Below are 21875 nucleotides of genomic sequence, written 5' to 3' on the forward strand. Positions count from 1 at the left end.
TAACCACTGGACAGCCAGGGAAGTCCCTTGTTTAGAATTTTAAAATCTGTGTTCCATTGTCTTCTAGCTACCAGTGTTGCTATTGAGAAGTCATTGCTGTTCTGATTCCTGATCAGCTTTGGAAATTTGTATGTGATCTCTTTTCCAATTTCCCCTTTCTAGAAGATTAGGATCTTTTCTTTACCCTTGATGCCCTGAAACTCCATGATTATGAACTTTGGTGTGGGCTTTGTTTTTCATTCATTACACACTTGAGGGGCCCTTTCAGACTGGAGACCTATGTTCCCCTGTCCTGTGAAATTTTCATGTATTGCTCCTTTGGTAATTTCTTCCCCTTTATCTTCTTTGCTTTCTCTTTCTGGAATGTCTGTTATTCAAATGTTGATCCTCTTTGATGGATTCTCTCATTTTCTTATCTTTCCTTTTCCATTTATTTATTCTTTTGGTTCTAACATTGTAGAAAATGTCCTCAATTTTATCTTTCAACATTCCTATTGAGTTTAAATTTATTTAAATCATATTTTTGACTTCCAAGAGCTCTTTATTATTTTCTGAATATTTATCTTTTTACAGTCTCTTATTCTCAAATTCAGGGATGCAATGATTTTACTCTGAGGGTAATATTTATAGATTTTAGAATTTCTTCTGTTCCCTTTACTGTCTCTTCTTCTTCCAAGTTTCTTTTATCTGCTGGTTTGTTTTGATCTCTTTTTACATTATAGGTATTCCCCAAATGTCAGGTAATCCTTGATTGTCCATTTTTAAGACACTAAGGCATTATCAGTGTTTTAAGGCACTACAATACAAAACTCTATGTACATACTAGGGGCTTGTTGTCCAGGGGGCTTTGCTGTGCAGTGGTGGTCAGATGGGGCCAGGCTGCTTTGTTGGAGGTCTTCCAAAGTCAGTACCAGTAGGCATTTCCTCTTGAGCTGGTTAGTTTCCCTGGAGAGGAAGTCTTACCCGAGGAATATAAGCCTGCTTCTGGCATTCTGGAGCAGAAAGGGGAAGAGGGCTGGGGCTTACAGTATGCTGGCTTTCACACAATCCCCGTTTTCATTAGAGAGGCTAACAGCCATCATCAGTTGGACCCAGTATCCCCAAGTTTGGAGTCTGACTGGTTCACCTTTCCAGAGGGTAAATCCCCAGCCTTCTGCTGGAGTGGGTAGGGAGTAATTGTCTTCTTGAGCAAGGCAAGGGGAAGGATGGGTGGGTCTAGTTGCTTCTTTCAGTCTTTTAATCACTTATCCTTTTTCCAGCCCCACTGGAACTGGGGAGACTCCAATTCTTGAGCCTTCTAGGGATCTGCAATACAGATAGGCTTGCTTCATCTGAACTTCCTCTCTCTCTCTCTGCTGGCTCTGTTCCTGGTTACCTCTGGTCTACCTGCTCTTCAGCTTTGGAAATTTTATAGACATTTAATATCTGCTGAATTTTGTCCCCTATAATCTTAGTTTCTGTAAGATTTTTTTTTTTAATACTATCATCTTAGTGGACTTTTGGTGGGGAACAGAGATGAAGGTATGGGTTCTAGTTGCTATGTTTAACCAGAAGTTCCCCCCAGCAGCCACTCTTCACTCCTGGGTTTAGAAGAGGCTGATGGGGAAAATGTCTCCTGGTTGTAGAACTTGAGCCCATCTTATCCCCAGGCTAAACAACACTGCTCTGTTTCACAGTACATGTGAGATTTGCTGTATTAACTAATCTTTTAGCAATGCTCTTTGTGGCTTGCTTTCTGGAGAGGTTCAAGAAGTCAGATTTTAAGCACCAGGTAGAGCATCCTTAATGGAACAGGAGTCATTTGGCCACGTTGGCTGTAAAGTGAATCCCTTTCCCCATTATTCTGTTGCCAGCTGGCTTGGCTCACCAAACATGTAGTTAAACAGCTAAAGTGGCTGGTCCACTGTAACTGGCCAGCAGTCGGCCCTCTAGGACTTCTTGGCAGGTCTCAGAACTAGCATGTTTCTTGGGTTGCAGGGGAAATCCAGGTTTTAGCTTGGCCGAGTACAGCTTTATCCCTGAGAGTGTAAAATCATCTTGGATACCTGTCTAAACACTGCTCTCTTTCTCTGCTTGTTGTCTGACAAGCTCCCCATTTTTTAAGGTCCAGATGAAATGTCAACTCTTCTACGGCACACTTCCTCTAGCCCTCATCCCCATGTCCGCAGGGGGTTTTTACGCAGCACTAGGATAACCTTTCCTATAGGATTCATTCACTCATTCATCAGTTACTCTCTCTTGTTGAACACTGAGCTCATCGAGGCCAGACATTCTGTCTTCCCTTTACCCCAGTGCTTATCAGGGCGCCTGACTCGTGCACTGTGGCCGTCAATGTGTATTTGTTGACTGACTGAGTGAAGGCTCTTCTATCAGCAGAGCCTGTGTGTCCTTTTGCCAGGAATGGTGAGGCATTTCTGTTGATCTGCCTTTTGGCTCCACACTGTAACCTCTAGAGGCAACTCAAGGTTTTCCATGGCAACACCCGCTCCCTCAACCCACCTGCCAGGAGAAGGGGCTTGGGTATGAGTCAAGAACAAAATAGAATACCAAGACACAATTAGCCTCTGCATTAGGGGTGCACTTGGAAGGAAGGATAGGAGACTGGGGTCCACACTTTTGGTTTTCTCCTTGGATCCTCCTCCTTTGGAAAGTGGCCTGCTCCCCTGCTGCTGGTGTGATGAGACGGGCCTGGGGCTCCCTGGCTCTCCTTGTTCTGGTTCCTCTTGTGATCAGCAGTGGTGGACTTTGATCTGCAAACATTTTATGCTCAAAGGAGGTCATCGGCCCAAAGGAGGTCATCAGCCCTATGTATCTACTCCAGTTGGAAAATTCCTTTATTTCAAGGCATCGGTACTGGAAAACAGATGATTGCTTTGCTTTAGCATTTGGGTTTACCTCTAATGAGGCATGCCTGTGTACAGGATCATAATGGACTCTTTGCTGTTATGTTGGAAGAGGCTGTCTTTTCAAAGGGGCCCTGTAGAAGATGTTTCAGGGGGCCCAGCTGTTATTGCAAAGGGATATTTCTGGTAAGGATTAACAAAGAATGTTTTCAAAGAAATGGGATCAACCTCCTTTACCTAGAACATTTTAAAAAATAGGCCACTAACAATCCAAATCATGGTGAATGGATAAACACAATGTGGTATACCCGTATAACACATCACTTCTTAGCAATAAGGAGGAACCACCACCGATACACGCAACAACATGGACGAATCTCAAAAACTCTATGCTGAGTGAAAGGAGCCAGAAACAAAAGACTGCATGGTGTACGATTCTATTCATGTGAAATTTCTACAAAAGGCAAATCTGTGAAGACAGAAAGCAGATGAGTGTTTGCCCAGGGCTAGAGGTGGGAGTGGGCACTGATTTCACACGGCACAACATTTCTATTTGAAGTAAGGAAACTGTCCTAAAACTGGATTGTGGTGATGGTTATGCAGCTATATAAATTAACTAAAAATTGTTAAACTGTATACCTTTAATGGGGAATTATATGATATGTAATTTATGTCTCAATGAAGCTGCTAAGTGTGAGAAAAAAAGAAGCCAGGCAAAAAAAAATCACTGAAAAGCTCTTTTGCCAACTTAGGAAATGGATGGAAAAGAATAGTTGGGATTCCACAGCTCTCTGCTGATCTAGATTTGAGGTGTGCATCAGGCTTAAAATCTTTTTCCTTTTCATTTAACTACTCTGTCTTCTTGCCCTTGGAGAGGAGGAAATGGCACAGAATCCTCCTCCTGCTAAAGACAGTGGAATCGGGAAAGCAAAACGAGAGGAACGCGTTTGGCTCCCCTGAGCTGCCTCACCCCCATGTAACCTCTTCTGCTCTGCTGGCCCAGCAGTGTCTTCAGCTCCTCTTTTAGCTGTGACTTTAGTCATCCGAGCACCGAGCACAAAGACCTAAATTATCAGTGTGAGCAAGTTCAAGCTACACACTTCAGCTCCAGTCTCTTAAAGACCCTTGTGCTTCCTTGAGAGACAGTCCTGAAGGGGTAGCTCTGAACCAGGACACGAGATGGGGGCCTGGCCAGCCTGATGAAGTGCTTTGCCCGCCAGTTGCTGCTGTGACTGGTGGGGCGGCAGGTCAAGGAAGTCCAGACCGCTGAGAAAAAGTCAGGCCCACCAGGATGGACAAGGGAATAGAAATAAAGGAAGAGTAGAATAGAAAACCTCCTCATGACAATAGCTCGCATCTCTCTGTACTTTTTTATGCTTTGCAGACCTCTTTCACATTATCTTACTTAACCCTCACAAGCTCCAGGCAAGATTGCCATTAATATCCCCAGGAAACTGAGGGAAAGAAGTAAGAGAATCAGTGACAGAGCTGGGGACTCAAAATCAGTCCTTTTGACAAATACCATATGATATCACTTATACTTGGAATCTAAAATATGATACAAATGAACTTATCTACAAAACAGAAACAGACTCACAGACATACGGAATAGGCTTCTGGTTGCCAAGGGGGAGAAGGGGTGGATTGAGAGTTTGGGATTAGCAGATGGAAACATGTATAGAATGGGTAAACAACAAGGTCTTACTGTATAGCACCGGGAACTAAACTCAATATCCTGAGATAAACCATAATGGAAAAGAATATGTAAAAGAATATATATAGGTATAACTGAATCAATTTGCTGTATAACAGAAATTAACACAATGTTGTAAATCAACTATACTTCAATAAAATAAATTAAAAAAATTCAGCCCTTTTGAGTTTAATTAGGTATACTATGCTATACTATACTATATATGTGTTTATATATATACCTATATGGTATATGTACTATATATGTGTACGTATATATGTATATACATATCTAAGTGTGTGTATATGTATAGATTGATCTATCTGTATCTATCTATTGATCTATCATATATATGTGTGTATTAGGCCTTGTTTTAAGCCTCTTACATTGAGTCTTCCCTACAACTCTGTGAAGCTGGTACAGATGAGGAAACTGAGGCACAGAGAGATTACTTTGCCTAAGGTCACACGGTGCCCAAGTGGCAGAGCTGTGATTTGAACCTACACCATCCAGTGTGCTTTTCATGACACCATGCTGCCTGGCTCCAGGCCCGCCATGTTGGTGAGTTTTGGATTTGATTTCTGGGTACAGACTGCACTCAAATCCTGGCTCTCATCGCTCCAGCCTGTCGTGCCTGCACTGCCTTCATCTGCAAGGACTTCGCTTCCTGCTATCACGGCAGCTCTCCTACAGTCAGTCTCCTAAACGCTTAGCAGTTTGTCTCACTCCCAGGCTTGGCTTCTGTTTCTGCTGCTGCCAGGATCATGGTACGGTCCCAGGAGGAACTGGAAATGCATGTGGATTTTACAAGCCTATGGATTTTTGAAGAGAGATGAGTGTTGATTTACTAGCTTCTCTGCATGTTGAAATGGTCTTCTGAAAACTTCTACAGATATATTTACATGGAAATCTCCCAACTAAAGAATGTACTGTAATACAAAGAAATTTGCTGCCAATATTGTTTCGTTGCAAAGTGACATTGAATCAGGTCTGAGTAAATATTGATGATTTCTTTTGAAATGTGACAGACTCATGACATGGTAATTAATTTTACTGTAGGCCGAATTCAGAATGACTTTGGTGATATATGAGTAGGTGTGTAAAATGTTTATAGGGCTTTCAAAAATAAGCCCAAGGCTTAAATGAAACCTTGACCAGACAACCGAGGAAGGATAAAATTGCAATTCTAATTTTGCTGGTAGAATTTCTGTGGGAAGCAAGGCGTTTTAGTGATTGATATTCATTGCAGAGAATCAGCACACATCATGTATTTTATGTACTGTTAGACTATTTGGAAACTTCAAATACACTTACTTTTCAAGAAATGCATGCATTGAGCAATGGTTAAAAAAGAAAGGCTAAGTTTAGAAAATTGGCTTTGGTTTACCGCAAAAGCTACAAGGAACACATATTTCATAGTTCTCTGCAGTAGGCTAAAGGGTAGTGGCTCATCCGAGGCCTCCAATTTTGGGTGCTTCTTTTTCTCATCCCACATTGAATCTGTCAGAAAATCCTGCATTTTCTGCCTTTAAAAGGTATCCAGAATCTGGCTACTTCTCACCACCTCCACCTCTCATTACCACATGTCCAAGCCCCATCATCTCTCACCTGTACTGTAACATCCCCCTCCCTGGTGTCCCCCCTTCCCCAAGGAATCCATGACTGACCTGGCAGCAGCACGATCGGGTTAGAGCATAAGTGAGTTCACGTCACTCCTCTGTCTCCACTGGCTTCCGGTCTCACTCAGACTATAAGCCAAATAAGTTCAGAGCCTACAGGCCCTGCTGGATCCGGCTCTTTCCTTGCTTCCTGTGTACTTCCCCCTGCTCACACCTCCCTGTCACAGGCACCCTCCTGTCTCAGGTCTGCAGCTTTGGTCCCTCTATCTGGCGAACTCTCCCTCCTGTATCCTCCTGGCTGCATCCTCTCCTCCTCCAGGTTTTGTGCACGTCGCCTTCCCAGTGAAACCTCACGTGACCACCCTTTTAACATGTGCAACCCGCCCCCACCCCGCCCAACTCCCCGTCCCCCTTGTCTGCTTTACTCTGTTCTTTAGCACTTATCACTATCTGACGTTATACATTTTAGTTATTTATTTTATCTAGAATGTAAGCTCCATGAGGTTAGGAATTTGGGTCTGTTTTGTTCACTATTGTATACCCCGTATCTACAGTAATGCCAGGTATATCGTAGGCATAAGAGAAAACACATAACTTACAGAATGGATGGATGGATGGATGGATGGATGGATGGAAAGGAATTTTCATCACTGCTGTGTAAGGGATAGGGGTTCTGAAAAAGGAGCCAAATGCTTAGTGAATGTTCTAGAAAGAACCATTGAAAGGGTGTAGAGACCTCTGGAATCTCAGTGTACGAGCTGCTGAATAATGGGTCAGTGGTTAGACTATTTCTATGGAATAATAGCAAATGTAGCAGCACCAAATGAACTAACTAGAAAGGATGTTATAAAGCTAATTCTAGAATCGGGGATGCAAGTATAGAGAGAATAAAACTATACATCTTACACCTTACCTGAGTAACATGCAATCTAATTTAAAAATAGCTTTCTAAGTACAGAGCCCAGTTTCTTGTGCAACCCACAGAATGGTAACAGGGCCTGTGCATGCTCGGGACTCTTGATATTTCTCAGGAGATTCGTTTCTACAATGGAAACTGAGGAATTCAAAACCATAAATTAATGTACTCTTTTGCAGTTTACAAAGTACTGTTGAAAAATATCAATAAAATTGCTCACTGATGGAGCAATTATATAATCTTACACAATAATATGTATATTTATTGAGAAATTACCCTGTGCTAAGTGCTTTACTTCTAGCATCTCTCTTGATCCTTACAGGTTATTATAATTATCCCCAAGAGTGTATTCATTCAACAACATTTATTGAGCACCCCCTATGCCAGGCACCATGCTAGGCACCGAGGCTGCGAAACTGTATTGGTTCTGCCTCAAGGAACCTACAGTCTTGTGAAGGAGACAAATGCAAAAGCATGAACTATTGCAGCCAATGGTGATATGTGTTGTGGAGCAGGATGAGGCATAACTACATCATAAGACCTGTGGGAAAAAGGAACAGTAGCTTAAAAAAAAATCCCATTATCCCCTTCCTCAATCATGTATGGTTATTTGTTAATTTCCTTTTTTGTCTTATGAATGGACTTTTCCAGGGAAGTCAATTAATCTATAACCACTATTTTTATTTACAATGCCCAGAAATTGGATTAGTGGCTGTCCTGTGGCTAAGGGTGAGGGAGAGCTGATGGAAAACCTTGCGCATCTCTTCCTTTCCCTTCTAGAGGCTTTCCAAAGAAGTCTTTGTTACCATGATGCAAGGTTTGAGGTCTCTTTGTAGGTCACCTGACTCAGAGGGGGATCAAAACCCCAACAACCTACCCACAGACGTGGACTCCAATGCCACCTAAATCTATGAGGACAAGGCCCTGGTATCCCAGAGTGGAGACTGGGCAGCTCAGGAAGTGCAAAGTGTTCTATCGGGGATACAGGAAGAAAATATTGGAATGTTTGCATATATCTTAACTAAAAATAAGAAAGGAGTCAAGCTTTAATTTCATTTAATACACAATCCATACATGCTTGTTTGGTCTGTATGTCTGTTGGTCCCATGTCACACAGAACGTAAGGGGTCTCCTGGGGCACACTGAGTGTCACATGTACACGTGCATGAACACACACAGGCTGATGGTTGTACCTTCCTTCACTCATCTGCTTTCAGAGTATTATAATATTCTCATTTGCGCTCTTTGTGAGGATATACAGATTGTACTGTTTTGTTTTAACTAAATGAACCCTCACAAAATGGAGGAGTAGCTTAAGAACCCTGCAAAGAAGGAAAGAGTGTGTTGAAGATAACACAAATCCAAGTAAACAACAAGAAAATGGCACTGTCCCTAATCTGATATATGCTTACTATCAGATATATTATGAAGCGAGAAACAAGGACCATCTAATCAGATCAGACAATAAGTTGGCAAAAACAAATTTAGAAATTATCCAGAGGACAGTGTCTTTTTCTCCACTGGCGTTTACGATAAACCACACTCTAAGTGTATATTAAGCCTTGAGATATTAGCAAATGATAGAGGTACACTTACCTATAACTTATAGATAAATAAATACAGTACTTACATTAGGTACATGTACAAATATTTTTACTGCTGAAGTTGTGTGATTGAAAAAAATTGAAGGCCACTGTATTAGGGAACTAGACTTGCTTTAAGAAATCCTGGCCCTTTAAGGTAACGTTATCTGTCACGTGGGCAGAAGCAGATGGCTGGTCTGCGTGGACCTGAGATCAAGGACTTGTTGCTTATTTACTTACAAGCTGCATTTTTAAACAACGCTATCTGCATGCTGGTATTCCCTGAAGAAGCTTCCTGTGTGCTGTGAGCCTTTGGAAAAATAATTCCATATTTTATAACAACCATTGAAAACTGTACAGTACTGGGAAATACTGAAGTATAGTTTTATATAATTTTTTCTTCATCTTGTGAGATTTAATTTATATTTTTAAAGTCTCCTGTCTCCTATATGTGTTATTTTTGTTTGTGTCTTTTCTTAGTCTGACAATGATTTTTCTTTCTGGGGAAGAAAATTTACATAACTGCTCCATATGTAAAACAGTGTTGCTTGGTGAGTCATGGTCGCAAAAAGTTCCTTTGGAGCATGTGACTGAATCTCTGCCTCAGCCAATTTTTTTTTTTTTGCCATGGCCCTCTTTGACACTGTAAGCCCAGAAGCTCCCCACTTGCCTGGCCCCTGCTCTCCGAAGGCCACATCAGGTGTTACTGGCTTTCCCAGCTGCCTCCCGGCCCTCGAGGGTGAGAACAAACCTCTGGGGACAGGGCAAGAGGTCACCCTTTGAGCCATCCCTGGACCTTGTGAAGCAGGTGCCAGTTAATTCTATGAGTTGGAGGGGAGAGATGAACCAGTCTCCTGCCTCAGCCCTGGAATCCTGACCAGGGTGTGATGCGTCGCTATCTGTCTGCTCAAGAAGCATCTTTCCATGGGAGGTGGGGAGTTCAGTGGTTGAGTCACTCAAATTAGTCTCTGCTATTTGGGCACATTACTTAGCCTCATTGTGTGTCAGTTTTCTCATCTGTAAAATGGGAATAATAATGCCTATTTCATGGACCTGTGAAAGATGAAATGAGAATCCATATAATGCATTTAGCCTGATAGATATAAGTTGTTAAAAATGTGTGTTACTGTTATCATTATCACGTATTTTATAACCAGGCTCAGTCTCCAGCTGAATAAGTGGTAGTGGGGGGGAGCTTCATGACTGAAGTAGAATTAAACTCTGACCATACCTATTTGGAGGGATGACCATCTCTCACCCTGAAAATAATAGGATAACAGGATTTCATACTATTTCTCCCACTTAAAACAACTTAAATATAGTTTATAAAAATAGGCTTTGGGAGCAGATAGACTTGGATTCAGAAACCAGCTCTGCCACTTACATGATCTTGGGCAAGTCACTTAGCCTCTGTGACAATCTGTACAGGGTTTTCATACAGTGATACTGAGTTTGAGAGCATGATGTAAGCATGACATCCAGAAGAGTGTCTGGCACTTAGTGGGATCCTCATATATTGTCCTTCTTCCCTTTCTTAATAGCCATTAAATAAATCAAGTAATAAATACTTATACTATAAATAATTAGGATATCTTTATTGTTCAGGGTCTTGAGGCCCATTGTGATACTGTGATATAAGAAGAAATATACATTTGGTTTTTGTCCTTGGCAGAGTGTTTCCTTGGGTTCTGTGAGCCATTATAGCAAATTATCGAATCCTAGGAGGGGGGTTGTGGGAAGCCCTGATTTGTAGCCAAGTTGGACAGAAGTGTGGGTAACCTGGGGACACACTACTTGCAATTGGTATCTGAAGTGGAGAATAGTCTTGTGGGACTGAGCCCTTAACCTGCGGGGTCGGCACTAACTCCGGGTAGTTAATATCAGAACTGAGTTAAATTGCAGGGCACCCAGTTGGTATCTGCAGAAAATTGGAGAATTGCCTGGTGTGAAAAACCCTCACGTTTGGTGTTGGAAGTATTGTGAGTAGAGAAACAGTTTTCATTTACCCGTTAGGAATCTCCAATCAGATGGAGACACTTGTAGACACTGATAGAAGAATAAGCATTTATTGAACCCTACTATGTGCCACGCACTGGTTAGGCATTTTGTAATTTCATGTATTCTTTAAAACTCTGTGAGGAACATGTTAATAACACAACTTTATGGATGAGAGAACTGAAGTTTAGAGAATTTAAGACCTTGTCCCCAGTCAATCTGGTGGTGAAAGTCCACGCTGTTCCTACCTCCTGCTTCCCTGCATCGCCCCAGATCTCTGGACCAACAGCTACTACATCTCTAAGGGAGAACACCCCTCTAGTTACAGGCATTGGTGGTTAAACCAGAACCAGCATGATAAAGTGGTCGTTTGGAACTCTACAAGCCTAGAGGACACTTCATGTCAGCGGCATAACCCTGGGAGCCTTGGGTAAGAGGAATATGCCTAAATTTCCCCAGCCCCCAATCACAATAACTTCCAAGACACAGTCACCCAACCAAAGCTTCTATCTAGCTCTCTTATTACCAACCCAGTGATGGCCCTGTCTATTTGATCCTTTAGTGGTGGAATTTGGGGCCAGTTCTCTTACTAGGGCACAGAACCTTGCTGTCAGGACCAGAGACAGCAGTTCTCTGGGATTTCATTGATGAAGTTCAGTTGGCGATCCAGGGAAGACTTTGTCAAGAAGAAAGATGGAGACAGAAACTTCTGTAATGACCGCTAGCTATTAAATTTGACCACCTGCTGAAATCAATATCCCCTCAAGTTAATCCCAGACTGCCTAAATCAGTTACAGCCAACTATAATTTACGTCACACAGGAGCCACTGGGAGGTACAGAGAAGCAGGGTGTGGGAAGGTAATGAGCACAGGCCCACATCAGGACTCAAGCAGATCATTTCTACACTCCTGGGACTGTTGCAGGATGAAGTTCCCAGCCTTCTTTTTAAAAATGAAAATACCTTTTTCTTCTGATTTTAAAATAATGCATGCATATTATGATTGTTGCTGTTTTAAAATCAGACAATAGGAAATGTTTAAAAAGCAAAATTTTAAAAAAGCAAATGAAAATCTCACCCTTACTCCTGCCAACTAGTAATAACATTCTGTAAATCCTTCCAAACATTTTTTTTGTTCGTATACCTCTAGCGTCCCCCTCCAATAATTGTTTTAAAAACAGGACTGTATTGTGATTTTATTTTATCACTTCTAACATATCATAAGTATCTACCCAAAGAATACAGATCTCTGTTGCTGTTTTAATGGATTTATGATATCCATTATAGAGATGTACCATAATTTGCTTAGCTATTCCTCTCTTAAATGGTTTCCAGTTGCCATGATGATAAAGAAATCTGCAACAAACACACTGGTACATCTTTGGTAAATATTTTATCCTGTGGTCATTAACCCTGAACTTGAAATTCCACAAGACTTCAGGAACCTCAACCTTACCTATGTGCACTCCCTTGATAAATTATGGCTAAAACATTCATTCACTCATTCATTCATTCAACAAATACTTATTGGGTGAACATGTTGTTCCAGACACAGGCCTATGCTCTGTGGATATGCAGTGAGTAAAACAGACAAAAATCTCTGCCCTCAGAAAGCTCGCATTTAGAGGGATGAAATTAATGATAAACAAAATCAGTGATATTGTGTAACAAGGTGGCAAGTGTTAAAGAGAAAAATAAGCAAGAAAAGGGGAATTTCTTCTACATTCAGCATTTATTCTCTCTATCATCATACTATTCAGTTTAATTCACTAAACATCTGTTGAGCCCCTACGTTATGTTCTAGGTTACTGTTCTAGGTATTGGGAATGGGGTATGTAGAGCTGAATGAAGTATGAGTCCTAGTGTAGAGAAGCTCACAATTATTTTCTTCCTTGTGACTTAACCATTTCATCTGTGTGTGTTTTGTCTTCACAACTAGATTAGAAAACCCTCAAGGGCAAGAGTCTGTGTTTTATACTTCTCTAGTGTTCTCCTGAGCTTTTAGCATAATGTTTCTTTTTAGCAGAATTAATGGTTAATAAGTGCTTGTTATGTATTGTACTTGTGAAATAGAAATGGCGTTGGTCAGTTCAAACTGATATGGCTCCTGTGGGAAGGAGGATAAAGAGCTTTTTAATTTTTATTTCAAATTATTCTGATGCCATTAATGATATATAGAAGGCAAAATACATAGTAAACTTAGAGAAGATAGTAGAGCCCAGAATCAAATCTAAAATATTTTTCCACTTTTAATATAAACTGTGTTTTCCAGAAAAAAAAAAAAACCACACACATAAATTGGGGGAAAAAAAAAAAAAAGAAATGGTGTTGGTGGTTTTGAGAGATGACAAACTGGGTTCTGATGAGCCAAGAAAGATTCAGGGTGAAAAAAATGCACTGATTAACATCCAAGGTTAATGAGAAAGCTACCTATTTAGATCATGATGTTGGCATTAAAAAAAAAAAAAACTTGCTCTAAATCATGCATTAATTAAGTATAGTAATATAGATATGTTAATGTTAAATATAGTAATTTTAGCTCTGTTGTGCAAAGCCGGTTGAATAAGTAATACCATTTTTGAAAGAAAAGCAAACCAAGCAGAGACACGTGCTGGGATTTCATCTGGCTCTGTGTGGCTTGTTTAAACTGCCCCCCACATCGGACTAATGCACACCAAACCCTGCCTGAAGGGGGCGCTCTAAAACTCACTTGCAGTTCAAGGCCTTCGCTCTGTAGATTCCCTCAGTTCTTCCAACAGACCCCTGTTTTGTGCTCTTTCCCACTTTCCTGGCTATCTTCAGGCAGTTTCATCTCTCATTAAAAAAAAAAAAAAAATCCCTGCCATACAAAGTAGGTAACTCTAAAAGTATGAAGTGGTGCAGGATAAGACAGATTCCATCTATCACGATGGAATGCCTAATATTTGTCAGGGATTGTATCCTGCCAGCTACATATATTATTTCTAATTCTCAAAGCAACCTTGCAAGAGGAGCAATATTGTCCCCATTTTGCAGAAAAGGACTCTGAGGCTGAGAGAGGTCACAGTGTAAGTGTGCACACTGCTCTCTGTAGCTGCCTTTATTTGTCTGTTTACTTATTATTAGTACCATCATATTATTGTCATAGTTGATGTCATTCTGGCAGAAGTAGTATAATTTTAAAATATTTCTCTTTAAATTTAACACTCATTTCTCCCCCATGGCTTCTCTCAACAAAGATTCTGCCCATCCAGGCTTGGAGGGTTTCAGTGAGGACCTGTAGGGTCTTTCTGTTATTTTCTGGCCTAGCCCTTTGAGCTGAGCAAGACCTGGAACAGGTAAACCTCCCACCAGGCAGATCCCAGCTGCCTGCAGGACCAGGTAGGGCTTTTGACTCAATTCTCATCCTTTAAAAAAATTTTTTTTCTAGCTTTATTGAGATTAATTGACATGTAATATTATGTAAGTTTAAGGCATACAATGTGATGATTTAATACACATATATATTGTGAAATGATTACCACAATAAGGTTAGTTAACACCTTCATCATTTCACATAAAATTATCTTTCTTTGTGTGAGTGTGGTGAGAACATTTAAGATCTACTCTCTTAGCAACTTTCAAGTGTATAATAAAACAGTATTGTTATCTCTAAGCACAATGTTGTGCATTAGATCTCCAGAACTTATTCATCTCATAACTGGAAGTTTATACCCTTTGACCAATATCTCCCCATTTCCCCCAACTCCCAGCCCCTGGCAACGACCATTCTACTCTCTGTTTCTATGCGTTTGGCTTTTTTAGATTCCACATATAAGTGAGATCATACAGTATTTGTCTTTCTCTGTCTTATTTCACTTAACATAATGTCCTCAAGTTCCATCCATGGTGGCAAAAATGGCAGGATTGCCTTCTTTGTTGTTGAGCCTTCCTTTCTGATTGCATTTCTCCTGGCACACCCCAGATGGTGGGAGCCCCTGGGAATAAATAAATAGTTAACCTTTCAAGCCACCATCTGCAGAGTGATATAAAAACCTCAGAACGAAATGGACCTTTTCCCAGTGTTCACCACAGCACTTGGGGCCCAGTAGGTACATAATGATTTTTGAGTGGACAAATGACACTATTTACAGAAGTGTCTTACTAACTTTTGAAACCTTTCTCACAGAATACAAACATAAATTTCAGAGTGGCTATTGTCTGGACTAACATGGAAAACTATGAAGACAAAATTATTAAGTCCAATCAGCAAAGTGGCTGACTATGCTGAACTGAGGCCTAATTTAGGGGAGAATTCCTTTAAAAAATTAGCAAAAAGTTATTCTCTTTAGTGTAAAAACTTCTGCCATTTCCCTAGAGTCAATCGTGGCATCAGGGAGAAGTCAACTCTATATTTTTGACCTCTGTGGTTCTATTATCAAATCCTTCTTTCTTAAAAAAAAATTAAAATTATGTAATACATATGTATTATAAAAATAGTAGAAAATACTGACAAGTATGAAGAAGAATTGTACATCACTAACAATTCCACCACCCATAAGTAATCACAACTAACATTTTGGTGTATTTCCTTCTCCCATTTTCCCATGCATGTAATGTATATGCATTACAACAATGAAAACACACACGCAGTTTTGCATCCTGCTTTTTTCACTTAAAACAATACAGTATTTCCCCGTATCATTAAATATCCTTAAAATCTTGTTTTTAGTGGATGTAGCATATTTTGTTGTATTTTTTAATTTTATTGCATAATTTATCATGGACTTCGTCAGGCATCGTTCTGACTCTTTGACTGTATAAAGGCCCCACAATGGATAGCTTAGTGTGTAGTTACTGTACACACCCATGGTTACTTCCTTTTGATCTTCTTCTCATTTTTAAACTCCAGACTCAGCTACTTCTAAGGCAATAATTTTTAACCAGTGAGACATGGCCCCTCGGATGGGATGGCAAAGAGTAGGATACGTATAATTTGAAAAGCCTTACTTGAAATTTCCATTGTATAAATTTTTTATTAAGATATTTAACTGTTTGGAAATTATATAGCAAAATGTGGGATTTTATTTTTCTAATGGGGGAATGGGTTAAAAATGCACATTCAGGGCTTCCCTGGTGGCGCAGTGGTTGAGAATCTGCCTGCCAATGCAGGGGACACGGGTTCGAGCCCTGGTCTGGGAAGATCCCACATGCCACGGAGCAACTGGGCCCGTGAGCCACAGTTACTGAGCCTGCGCGTCTGGAGCCTGTGCTCCGCAACAAGAGAGGCCGCGATAGTGAGAGGCCCGCACACCGCGATGAAGGGTGGCCCCCGCTTGCCGCAACTAGAGAAAGCCCTCGCACAGAAACGAAGACTCAACACAGTCATAAATAAATAAATAAATAAAAGAACGTGAATTTCTTTAAAAAAAAAAAATGCACATTCATTCAAAAATACTTATTGAACACTTACTGCATGTGAGGCCCTGTGCTAGACCCTGGGGATCCAGCCATGAAGAAGACAGGCAGGCTGAGAACACGTACTAAAGTTTGCATATAACACTTTTAAAGCCTCTAATGGCCTGTACAGATCATTTTTTTCCCCCCCTTTGTCAGTGTTGTTTGGAGCAAATCAGATTTGTGCTGAGATTAAAAGGGATTCTATATGTTAAGTGCCTGGCAGAGCGCCTGGAATACAGTAGGTCTTCAGTAACTGCAGCTGCCCTCCGCCTTCCCATCCCCTCAAAACGAAGGTTTCATTCATGTTGGTGGTTGTGCTGAGTCTCACAACTCACTCTGAGACCCAGCATGCAGGTGACGGCCGCGGGCCAGAGCTCGTCTCTACAAACACAGAATCTTGGCATCATCAACACCAGGCTCTTTCTAAGCTAAAACCAATATGACTTGGTTTGAAGGGTCAGTAATTTATAGACTTTGGGGTTCAATACTATCCTGTGATCCTGGGTGGTAGGGCTGCTGTGAAATGTTCTCTTTGAAATCATAATGGAAATTTGGGGGTCATTCGGTGTTACCTTTGCATTTTACATCACTATTAACTCTCCCTTTAAACTTCAGAGTTGCTGATGCTCAGTTTCTCAAGATCATTTCTTGCTTTGGGAACAACTTCTCATAACCTTGAAAGAGATTTGGCCATTTGGGGGAAGATGGAAAGGTGATGTGATGGAAAAGGAGGATGAAAACTGTCCTCCTTTGATAGGCCAACTCTCCCCACTCCCCACAGAACTCAGGGGAGAAATACAAGATTATCTGGGAGAGTCAAGTTCTCATTGTGAATTTTTTTCTTTTCCTTAAGCATACAACCCATCCATTTTCTCAGAAGGAATCTTGTCTTTTATGTACACTGTTTTTCAGCGTAGGTCTGCTGCAAACCCAGCTGGATAGCCAGACAACCCTGCAGAAGTTCACCAGCAGGTCAGTGGCTTATTTTGTGAAAGTTCTAGTTGGTCCTGGTGACCTATAACTTCTTGAAGATATTGTCCTTAGAGACTGAAAGTTAAAAAAATCATTTTCTGGCCTTGATGAAGTGAACCAAAGACTTATGTTTAGAGAGGCTGTTGAACTCAGAGCTGGGTTATAAGTAAGGAAAAATGTTATCTACCTCTTCTTACCTCCTCTATTACCCTTGGTATCCTAGATATATTTGTTTCTCTTTCTTCAGGGCATTTAAAATAAAAAAAAAATCTTTTTGAAATCCCATCATAATACCATGTTTCCTAAAGTAAATCTAACCTAGCATGAAGAAATTATTAACCAAGTTTCTTTTATCCACATTAAAGAGTATTTGAAACATTGATCTTCTGACTACCCTTGATAGATCACGGCCATCTGATAAGTCTCCAAGGTGGACTTACTACTAGTTGAGTACATGATATACTCTGTACTTCAATAGAGCAAGTTTGGACAGACACAGAGCTGTAATGGAAAATGAAGCAGAGGGATTTATATGCCTAATTAAAGTAGCAGACTCTCAAATCCAGACCCATAAATTGACTTTTAGAGTTCTGATTGCTGGAAGAGTTGCAAATAAAAGCAGTTTGAGGTGAGAGATCATTTTTCCAGAAGCAGGTGTGCCCAGTGATTTAAAAATTGAAAGCTTTTACTCTTAGTAATTTCACTTACAACGAGAGTATAAATTTTTTTTTTTTTTTAAAGATTTATTTATTGATTGATTGATTGCTGTGTTGGGTCTTCGTTTCTGTGCTAGGGCTTTCTCTAGTTGTGGCAAGCGGGGGCCACTCTTCATCGCGGTGCGCGGGCCTCTCACTGTCGCGGCCTCTCTTGTTGCGGAGCACAGGCTCCAGACGCGCAGGCTCAGTAGTTGTGGCTCACGGGCCTAGTTGCTCCGCGGCATGTGGGATCCTCCCAGACCAGGGCTCGAACCCGTGTCCCCTGCATTAGCAGGCAGATTCTCAACCACTGCGCCACCAGGGAAGCCCCGAGAGTATAAATTTTATCTGAATTATAACTGTATATAAATCTGATTTATGAAAATCTGTCAAAAGAATCCTAGACTCTAAGAATCAGTGGCAGACATAGCTTGAGAATCATAGGATTATTTAGCTAATAAACTCTAAAGTATATAAGACGTAGAATTTAAAATTTGTTGTGTTTGGGTAAAGTTATATATAAATAAAAAAAGGAATCTGGAAAAGTACTGGACCTCAAACAAGAGTAAGAAGTTGCATTCACTGGTGTCATCCACCCAAGGTCATAATACATTTGTTTTCTCTTTCATCTTGTCGTTCTGAAAATATTTTTCTGATTTGATAGCTGGTTATCATGTCCTGTGTTGCTCCATTTTATTATCATTTTGGGCCTTTCAAAGGATAAAAGTGCTTTTTAATCACATCGGTGACATAAACCATAATGACATATTTTTTTCCTTCACAAATGCGTTAAGACTGTGGGTGCCTTACTATCCTGTGAGCTCCTTTCGGACAGAACCATGCCATTCTGCCCTGGGTGCCCAGCTCCGAGTTCAGGCTGTGGCTCCATAAACATGAGTTCACCCTCCTACACTGTTGGTGGGAATGTAAGTTGGTGCAACCACTATGGAGAAGACTATGGAAGTTCCTCAAAGAACTAAAAATAAGAGTTGCTGTATGATCCAGCAATCCCGCTGCTGGGCATCTATCCAGACAAAACTATAATGCAGAAAGATACACACATCCCTACGTTCAGAGCAGCACTACTCACAATAGCCAAGACATGGAAACAATGTAAATGTCCATCGACAGATGAATGGATAAAGAAGATGTGGTACATATATACAATGGAATATTAGCCATAAAAAGAATGAAATAATGCCATTTGCAGCAACATGGATGGACCCTGGAGATGATCATACTAAGTGAAGTAAGTCAGACAGAGAAAGACAAATATCCTATGATATCCCTTATATGTGGACTCTAAAATATGACACAAATAAACTTATCTATGAAATGGAAACAGACTCACAAACACAGAGAACAGACCTGTGGTTGCCAAGGGGGAGGGGGTTGGGGGGGATGAAGTGGGCCTTTGGGGTTGGCAGATGCAAACTATTATACATAGGATGAATAAACAACAAGGTCCTAATGTATAGCACAGGGAACTATATTCAATATCTTGTGATAAACCATAATGGAAAAGAATATAAAAAGAATGTATATATATATATGTATAACTGAATCACTTTGCTGTACAGCAGAAATTAACACAACATTGTAAATCAACTATACTTCAATAAAAAATAAAATAAAATAAAAACACGAGTTCACATGAATTAAGGGAACCAGAACATCCTGGGCATTCCTTGGTCATCCCTGAGCCTGAGGAAAGCAATCGATTGGGTTGTCCTGTCAGCTGGGAAGTATCAGAAACCGTGCTGGGGACAGTTGTGGAATTTGGAGGTTTCGGATCTTCAGTACCACAAGGGCCTCATTTTTTGTAAAGTGAGAAAGAGATTTGGAAACAGAGAACCTGAATAGACAAAAATGTAGAACACAGGAAAAATTCCTAGAGAGTCGATAAACTTGGCTGCAGAAAAGAAATGTGATCCTTCCCATACAGCAGAAAGTCTTCAGCTGGTCTCCTTCAAGGTTGAGCAATTCCCTGCCTGCCCGAGGGAAGAAGGATGGCTGGGGGGAGCTAATGGGCTCCCTATTATCAGCTGTAAACTAAACACGTATCTGCTTCCATAAATATTTGGCACGTGAGTAGTAAGCAGGGAATAATGATCGGGTCCCAATTACTCATCTGTTCCTCTGTAAGTGGCAAAGTTAGCATCAGCTGATGCAGTCAGTGAGAATCAGGTCTGATACAATCAGCAGGGGACACACCCTCAGTGACTGCAACAGAAAGTTCAAGGTGGCCTGTTTGGGATGAGAAGAATCCACTTGAGGTTGTCCTCCTGCCCTTCAGCACTGTCCCCTCTGTAGTTAGCCCTCAGACCAGCTCCCAGCCCTGCCACCTGCAGCTCTTTAAACAGCCCTCCTCCTCCGCAGGACCTCACAGCTACTTCTCATCACCCTGGCAATTGCAATGAGAACCCAGGAATCACTTGCCGGGGTACCCCACAGCCTTTACCAGAGTGCCCTGGACAACCCCACTTTCTTTTTCTCCAATATTCCAGTCTGTCCTGTTAATACACTAGTTCCATATTCTAGACAGACTTGGATTTGAATTTGCAAGACAAGTTGAAGAAGATAGTGAAGCTCTTTAAGACTCAACATCCTCATCTCTAAAATGTAGGGTGACCACCCATCATGGGTTTGCCTAGGATGCAGGACTTTTAGTGTCAAAACCAAGAATGTCCCAAACAAACCAGGATGAGTTGGTCATCTTACTAAAACAGGAATAATAACACCTCATTTCTTGTGTAGATGAAATGTAATATTGTTTGCAAAGTATCTGTCAGGAATAAGTATTCAATAAATGCCAGCCTCCTACCTTCCTTAATCAATTAAAAGTATTTTTGAAATAAGGGTTTGTGGAACACCTGCCAGGTACCCTTCTAGGTACTGGGGGACTGTGATCAAGTGAGGTCTGAAACACAATTCCTCTCTTCAAGGTGCTCACAATCAGGTTGGAGATATAACATTAATGCATATGAAATTGATATTTTATTTACTTATACTTTTATACTCCATTTCTTTCCCAAAAAAAGACTGGAGGAAGCTCAGAATAAATGATACAGATACATGAAAATAAGAGTTGAAGGACGACAGCCACATAATTAGAGAGACAGTGGTGGAACAATTATACTAGAAACCCAAGGCTAAGGAAAGCTATTCCGACTGAATCCAAAACAGCCAGGAACAAAACAAGAATAACGCAGAGCAGACTGAATTAAACAGTAAATTATATGGTATCAGTTTCAGAAGTTCAAGGTAGTGGTCTAAAAGTTCAAGGTGGAGTTCAGTGATGATTTCCATCAAACCAGCTGCAGTGATTATGGGCAGGATGCCCCCCGCATGCCTCCATTTCCTCTCAAAAACAGGGAGAATGCTTCTCATGACAAGACATCAACCATCAATAATGCATGTGTGTTTCCAAACTCTCCCCTTCTCCTGCCCACTAGGGAGGCTGTGTTGCCCAAGTTTCTCCCAGGGCACAAGAAAAAGAGCAAAGGCCTGGGGGCAGAGTTTAGGAGAAATTTTTTCTCAAGAATTTAGGAGAAGAGAGAAGAGAGGGAAGGCTGTGGTGGGTGAGGGAAATAGATGAAGGAAGATTTTTAGGAAGTGTTGTCCAGAGTCATATATTCCCTTTACGGTGCTTGAGTAATTTTGGAAATTTCTTTTTAGCTGGCAGACTGTCTTTCTTTGATCCCAGCCCCACTCTGAGACATGAGCTGATGGGTGAATGAAGGAGAAGGCACTTTGCAAAGGCCACGTTTGAAGCTGGATCTGAATCCTCTCCTAGCAGCTCAGACCCTCTGCTTTTGCTCTTCAGTCAAAAAGGAAAAATGCAAAAGACTTGGACAATTGGGATTCTGGCTCATTGGTTTCATAGTTGTATGTCTTTGGACAAGTTACTTACCCTGTCAAATACTCAAATTCCTCATCTGTAAAATGGATTATTTGAAGAGAAATAAGATAATGTATTTGCATATAAAGCCCTTAGCACAATGCCAGGCACTCAGTAAATGTCAGTTCCCTTCCTTCCTTCCCCTTTTGCAATCCCATCTTTTTATGATGAGTAATTGACAGTAGGTGGAAAATTCATTCCTCCTGGACCAGCCCTGTGCAAAGCTGAAAGTCCCATGTCT

The sequence above is a fragment of the Balaenoptera borealis genome (genome assembly GCF_965194805.1).
Source record: "Balaenoptera borealis genome assembly, chromosome: 1".
Lineage (NCBI taxonomy): Eukaryota > Metazoa > Chordata > Mammalia > Artiodactyla > Balaenopteridae > Balaenoptera > Balaenoptera borealis.